Below are 8,131 nucleotides of genomic sequence, written 5' to 3'. Positions count from 1 at the left end.
AGACATGCAAGGTTACTTTTGGATTCTTTATTTTCTATGATTTATATGGACGTTATGCAAAATTACCCAACAATCCTGAGGGAAGGTGTAGCAAGTAGCATATATGATGATTTATGGGTGTCCCCATTTCATAATGCTGGGGTCTCATGAAATTGGTCCACCTGATATCTCAGAAATCGACCTGGTCACTCAATAGTCAGTCTCCTCCTCTAGCATGGCTGTGAAGGTTTTTTATTATCCAGGCTAGGCTGGGGGATAGGAGTGAACTTTCCAGCCTATCTCCCATGGTAATTTATATCTCATTTAGCATGATCAGTTTTGTTAAATTCATTCTTTCAGTTCATTTTGAAAAGGGTCTGAGGGCATTAGCGTTATAAAAAAAGCAGTGTGTCTTTTGCCTCTGCCTTTTACTGATGCTGTAAACTGAGGGAGTTGTATACCCTCCTGAGCCTAATATATATAAAGTAGGGATATAGCAATATACACGATTTAGTATCTACTATTGTCTAATAACACCTACTCCACAGTAAAATCTTATATATTAAACACTTAGCGTATATCAGTGGTATATAATAACTCACATCAAGAATTTCAATTAATGTTCATTACAATACTTTTGTTCTATTACAACTAAAACATTTTGTCTTTTAAAAAATCTCCAAGTAGTTAAGTATATAGTCTCTATAAGATGTCCAGGGAGACAGTACTCAGATATGCCATTTCCATCAGATGTTCACTGAGCTGTCTTTAAAAGAACCCCTTTATATGCCTTCAGACATATCAAATCTACTTGATGCTTATAACATCTTAATTTGTTCTTCATTGAAAATTCAACTTCAGACTTCAAAGTAAGAACATAACACTCACGAGGAAAAATCAGTACTTACATGCTCAGAGTTGAGAAAAACCAGGTTTTGTATCGTAAGGTAGATCAATTTCATGCTAACATCAGGAAATCCGTGCCTCTCAGCTTTGCACTTTTAATTAATAACAGCATCTGAAGCTAATGACTCACGGCTTCTCAAATAAATGTGTACCATTTTCTTGAGTAATTTGCTGATACATGGGACATGGCTAGCAGAATTACATGCCTTTAGTGAAAGGCAGAGGGATCCATAATTCACATGAACATAAATTATTAAAAAGAAACCATTACTCTAAAAATAATTCATGAATCAGACAACAAGATGACTCTTCTATGGGAAAGTATAAACATTTCTGTTGACTACAGCGTTTTTTTTTTTGTGAATTTACATAAACTATAAACTGATTATTGTGTTTATATAATAGTTTAGATTGGCAAGAATTTTCAACTAGTAGTCTAGTAACTTTATGGGGATTAGAAAACCCTGTGCCTAACCCTGTCTTTGAGCTCATGAATAGTAGCTTCGCATTACAGAAATATGTGATAATTTCAGTGTTTTAATTCCTGGGAAAGTCACCTAAGAGCTTATTGTAATAGATGAAATAAGTGAAATAAGGAATATAGCCTGAAAATAAATTTGTTAGAGAAACTTGACTTCTAGGAAAGGATTCTATTGATTGTACAACAGATGCCCGCTACTTCCTCAGCTAAACCTCATATTATCAACTGATAGTATTGGCATTCTGGTTCACAAATCAATCTCTCAGGAGTTTGGTTATAGTGAATCATTTTTCCTGAACTTGATCACCTCTGAATAAGCAGATAAAAACAGAGCTGTAGCGTTGTGTTACTGTTGTACTGAGACCACAGGCAGAGGCTTGCAGGCAATGAATTCTGCAAGTAATCAGTTCAACCCCCTGTTGATTGCTGCTGCTGAGGTCACGGTGGCATTCTATTCTCCACAGATGTGAAAGGTTTTTAGCAGCACACACCCATGAGAGTCCCTTTCAGTGGAGACACTCTTGTGCCTGACGTATTTCAGATTGCCCTTTGAGGAGCTTTATTTATATTGTTAAGAACTAAATATAAATTGTACCTGCAGTGAGAGATTCAGGTTTAACACACTCGACCAAATACTCTTGAGAAGAAGACCTGTTATTTTGCTCTTTCTTAATATCTCACTAGTGTCTAGACTTTATTCTTCTTCAAATTCCTTAAGCAGCTCGCTGTTTACTAAACATGCACCTTGGCTCAGAAAAGGGATTTGGATAACGATAAATACTTTTTAGCTTAATGTGTTCATATCATGTCCGAATGGCATTACAGAAACAGCAGTATTTTTTCTCATTCCCAAACAGGTATTTTCAATGCCTATGTGATAGCAGGGTGGGACTGTTTTGGAGGTGACAAGGGAATCCAAAGAGGATTGGCATGTAGAATTTAAAAAGAACCCAAACAACCCACCTCATTAGTTAATGTGTTCAGGAATGAGCTTTCCAGCTCTGGGATGGCTTGAAGATGTGTCCTCATGCCACTGCTATATACTATGCTCTCCAGGTAATCAGGAAGGCTGGCTCATGTCTGCTTGTTCTAGAAGGCAGCCTGGCACTCACTGTATGAATGTTCCTACTTATAGAGAAATGAACTGGCAAAACTCGAAGAAACACATAACAATTATACATCCACCTTACAAAATATGTAAGTATAGGGGCACCTGGGTGGCTCTGTGGTTGAGCATCTGCCTTTGGCTCAGGTCATGATCCCAGATTTCCAGGATTGAGTCCGGCATGGAGCTTCCTGCAGGGAGCCTGCTTCTTTCTTTGCCTCTCTCTTTGCCCTTCTCATGAATAAATAAAATCTTTAAAACAAACAAAATGTGTAAGTATAAATTTCTGACTCTAAGGTTGAAGGGTTTATTTGCCATTTGGGACAGCACCTCTAGACTCCTGTGAGTCTAGACACATGCACAGATTGACACGGACCTGTCACAAACACTCCCTGTTTTAATCAGTCGACAGTTACTTATCAAATGTCCACCCTGGGACAGATAATCTGCTCACCCCGAGAATAAGTGGTGGATAAGTAAGACAACAATCCCTGACTCTGGAAGCTTCTATTCTGGTGAGGAAGGTGGATGAAGGGATCGTGTGATGCAGGGATAACATACTTCCAGGACGGAGCTTCTAGTTAAGTGGGTGGTCCGGGAAGAGTTTTCTGAACAGGTGACGTTTAAGCAGAAAGAAGCTTAAACATGTAAGTGAACATTTACTTAGGATCAGGTCCAAACACTTTATTCGGGCATGCAGGGAGGGATCTTCATCGTCTAATTCTTGCTTCTCCTCCGGACTTCTTGTTACCGACTCCCAAGTTTTCAGATTTTCTTTGATCTCCTCACAGAACATTTTATAGTGGCCTCTGTTTAGTGCTAATAATTCCATATTATGATTTAATGGGATACCAGGAATTGTCATTTAAAAAATCATCATCATTAATAACCAGAGAACACTGCATAATGCATATCTATGCATACAAAGAAAATAAACAAGAAGGAAATTTTATCTGGTTTACAGTCACTTGAGAGTCCATTCTAGGCAAATACACTTTGTGTGTGTGTGTGTGTATTTGTGTGTGTGTGTGTGTGTGTGTGTGTGTGTGTGGTGGTGGTGGTATTTGGGAGCCATTAGCTCATACCTTTCACTTTCTAACTTTGGGAGAGGGTGAAAACATTTTTTAAAGAGATTCGGAGGTCATCAATAGGAAAGCAGCTTTGAGTGTGCATTAGGTGTGCATTAGGTAGAGTAAGAGCTGGTACAGTTAATGGACCTCAGCCTTTCAGGGGCTTCACACAGTGAAGTTTTGGCGCTTGCTCACATAGAAGTCCAAGTTCATGGTCCTGATCCAACCATGATGGCTTCCATTCCGTGGTTGCTCATACTTTGCTCCTCCACTCACCAATCAACAGAAAGAACATGACAGGGTGAAGGATTCATCTCGACTTTTCTTCTGCTGTGACTTTTTAGTGACAAATATACTGCTGTTTATGTTCTATTGGCAAGGACTATGTCCGTGGTCCTTTCTAGAAGCAAAGAGATGGCTGGAGTCTGTCACTCTGGCTGTGGCCAGCGCTTCCAGTGACAGCTCTATACTATGAGGAGAGGTGAATGAATTTTCTTGTCCATTTAGCCATCCAGTAGCACCAGATAATATGTTTGCACTCATCTTCCTAAGGGGAATGTTCTTGCCCATTCCCAAGGGAGACAACCCAGTGTCCCACCAGTCAGTACAAGTCCAGGCCTCAGTACTGTCTGCTGACAGTGTTTAAAAGCTGTCACCCTGTAGACAAGTCATGTTTACCTCCCTCACACCAGCAGTGATGTGGAACAGGTGCATGGTAACTGGAACACAATCTCCAGTGCAGGAAAGAATTAAATAATGGGAGGCAGATAGCTTCCACCATACACGGCATTTAAGAATGGATTCTGAGTAGGTTTTGTGAAGACCCTGTGGCTGATGGTGGATATTTTTTTGATTAACTCTAATTCTGCTCCTTGGGAGTAACTTTCTTATCCATTTTTCCCTGTCCTGAGGAGGTGCATCATAGTTGGATAGAACTGAGCAAACATTATTTAAAAATCTACAGCATGTCACATACTTTTAAGTGACAAGAAGAGCATAGTCAATGGGGATGGGAAGTTTTATCTTTAAATATGATGGCTTAATAGTTTCAGGTAGCATTTGATTAAAGACCTAGAGGAACTGAAAGAGCTAGAACCAGAGGCAAAGTGAGGCCAGGGAAGAGCATTCTCGAAGAGGAGCCAGCTCCATAGTGGGTTGAAGTACAGCAATGAATCCTATGTTCCTGGAACAGAAAGAATGAGGACAAAGAGTCATAAGAAGTAAAGTCCCAGAAGCAAGAAGGGAATGTATCTTTGTGAGCCCATACTTACTACCGCATGGACTTTGGATTTTCTTTCGAGTGAGATGGGAATGCTTTGGGAAGTTTGGAGTAAAAGAAAAACATGACTATGCTTGTTACACTCCACTACGTGCTGGATGGAGATGGAAAGCAGAAACAAAAGCAGCTGAAACAATCTGACATGGTCCAGAGTGGTCACCAACAAGCTGCCTTGGGCACTAACCCATCTGGCACCAATGTGCTTTACAATAAGGATTTGGAATGTCTAATCATCAAGTTGCTTTCCAATGCTGAGTTTTAGTGAATAACCACATCTTTGGCTATACAGTGATTCATACTACTTTTTTTTTCAACTTGCAGATGAGTTTATGAAGATGGTTAGCAGACAAAAACCTAAAAGAATTGCTTAAACAGATGTGCACTGAATCCATGCAATGACATGTATTCCGAAAGAGGTCTCAAACATCATTTCCTTTGTTTATTGAATACCCTCATTTCACTTTTTCACACGAGAAAAGTGATCCCTGGGGTAGTTTTGATTTTGGTGCAGCTGAGAAGTGCGAGTGCTAATCTTAGAAATAAGTTTTCCTAGTAAATTGAATTGCTAGAAGTAAGACAGATAGCTGCAGATAGAGATTGCAATGAATATTTTGTCACTTTTTAGTGTTTATTTTTCCTGGTTGAAAAATTAAAAAAATTAATTTATGTATAGTAAAATTCTCCCTTTTAGTGTAGGGCTCAGTAAGTTTTGACAAATGTATATAGGCTTGCAATTACGACCACAATAAAGATTTTGTACAGTTTCATCACTCTGAAACATTTTCCTGTTCCCTCTTGTGGTGAGCCCTTCCCCCAGCCCACAGTCCTGGCGGTCACTGATCTGTTTTCTAGCTCTATAATTTGCCTTTGCAAGAATATAATATAAATGGAATAATGCAGTATGTAACTTGTGGGTTTGTCTCTTTTTCTTTCTAGCTTATAAGTTTTTGCTTTCTGTTTTAAGATCCATGTGTGTAAGTTTTTTTTTTTTTTAATAAACACCCTTTCTTAGAGCAGTTTCTTTTTAATGCTTCAAGTTTTGATTTAAATTCTAGTTAGTTAACGTGTAATATAATCTTGGTTTCAGGAGTAGAATTCAAGTGTTTCATCACGTACCTACAACATGTGGTGCTCATCACAAGTACCCTCCTTAATGCCCATCCCCCATCCAGCCCATCCCCCACCTACCTCACTCCAACAACCCTCAGTTCCTTGTCTATAGTCAACAGTCTCTCTTCCAGTTTGCCTCCCTCTTTCTTTTTTTTTCTTTCCCCTATGTTCATTAATTTTGTTTCTTAAGTTCCACATATGAATGAAATCACACGGTATTTGTCTTTCTCTGATTTATTTCACTTAGCATAATAATCTCTAGCTCCGTCCATGTCATTGCTCTTTTAGAGCAGTTATATTATTTTTATTTTATTTTTTAACAAACAAAAGTGAATTTATTTACAAAGATTACAATAATTACAGATAGTACAAATTGAGACGATTTCCTCCGTTATTGTGACAGAAGCTACCAGCTTTCACTTTCAAATAAGAGTTTTGTTATTTTGAGATATTATATACATTCAGTGATCCACTGCACTTATTTTAAATGCTTTTCTGAATAATTCCAGGGGCTGATTAGTGATATGTACATGGGTCATTTCCTTCAACTTTTATTTCCAGAACTACTAAGTACAAGTCCAACTTAACTGGAATAACAGGGTAAAGAGGCACTGAAATGATTTTTTTTTCCTCAACAGTAAATTTTGATTATTCTTTAAATATTCACTTAGTGGTTTAGAATTGAAATCATGATTTTTGGCTTGAAAAAGGAAGCCCAGTGATTTTTAGTGGGCTACACAATTCCACTGTAGCCAGTATTACTTGGCTATTTTTTTTACAGGCTTGCAATTGTTTAAGAAACAGAATTCTATAATACTCAATTCTGTTTTGTTTGTTTTTTAGAGGGAGAGAGGTTGGGGGAGACGCAGAGGGAGAGAGAGAATCTTAAGCAGACTGCATGCCCAGCATGAAGCCTAAACAGGGCTTGATCTCATGACCCTGAGATCATGACCCAAGCCAAAATCAAAAGTCCAGCGTTTAACCTATTGAGCCATCCAGGTACCCTTCCCTCCCGCCCATGGTATTCAAGTCTGTATGAATTTTGTCTCTTGTTTTTTGATCAGAGTCACTACTACTGCTTGATGAATCTGTTGACATAGTCTACATCTTCTTCATTTTCTTTATTATGCCCCAGAGGTCTCAACAAACAGTGACTTCTGTGATTTGGTGGTAGCATATTCATTGGCATGGCATTTGACTGCCATGGGCATTGTGGAGCAAGGACATCTGGCAATCTCCCTGTAGCAAGTAAATCCCCTGGTACATGACCATTAACACCATTAGTGGGAGGATTGTTCATTTGACCCACTAATCCACTTCTCATCTCAATTCAGTCAGATATGGTCCCCTGGAACCCAGGTCAGTGGCGGCACACACAGGGTTACTTGCACTAATCCTATGTGCACACTTAATTATTTCTTCAGAGGAGATGGCAGTTTTTCTTGCTTTTTGTATTGATTTGAGTTTTCTTTTGCTTGGTAAACAACTGTTGCCAGTAGTTGCTCTACTTCTTTTAGCTATTTCTGTAGTTGCTGAACATCACTGTCTCTCTTCTCCACTTTCTTTTCTACAACTTGCATTTAATGATGGATTTTTGCCTGATTAAGTGCCAATTTCATCAGTTCTTGAAATTCCACATCTCTGTGAATTAATAACTCCAGGACCTGGTTTTCTTCTCCAAGTGGTAACAACTTTTGGTTTCCTGAAATTGCTAAGATTTCTCTAAGTTCTCTCAACAAGACTTCCAGCCACCTCTTGGCAACTCCTTCTCCTTGTCTCCACTCAAAAACCACTGCCATGCTCCCCACAGGCCCACAGCTGGAGACTTAGAGCAGTTTTAAATTACCTGAAAAAAATTGAGTGGAAGGGACAGGGAATCCCCATGTAACCCCAGCCCCCCCCCCCCCCCACATGCACAGCCTCTTCCACTGTCAACATCCAACACCACAGTGCTACATTTGTTATAATCAATAGACCTACATTGACACATCATTATCCCCTAAAATCCATAATTTACCTTATGGCTCACTCTTGGTGTTGTACATTCTGTGAGTTTGAGCTAATGTATGATGGCATGTATCCATCATGATAATATCATATAGAACGTTTTCACTGCCCTAAAAGTCATCTATGTTCTGACCATTCCCTCCTCTCCTCTCTCCCAACCCTGGGTAGCCACTTATCTTTATATTGTTTCCATA

General features: G+C 39.0%; 1 pseudogene; it reads right to left on the bottom strand.

Moving 5' to 3' along the window:
* Positions 1-4,630: 4,630 nt before the first annotated feature.
* On the bottom strand, positions 4,631-7,729 carry LOC121477949 (annotated as a pseudogene).
* Between the last annotated feature and the right edge of the window lie 402 nt (positions 7,730-8,131).

Source organism: Vulpes lagopus, chromosome 2 (assembly GCF_018345385.1).
Source record: "Vulpes lagopus strain Blue_001 chromosome 2, ASM1834538v1, whole genome shotgun sequence".
In the NCBI taxonomy this organism is placed as follows: domain Eukaryota; kingdom Metazoa; phylum Chordata; class Mammalia; order Carnivora; family Canidae; genus Vulpes; species Vulpes lagopus.
This window is presented reverse-complemented; position numbering and strand designations above follow the sequence as displayed.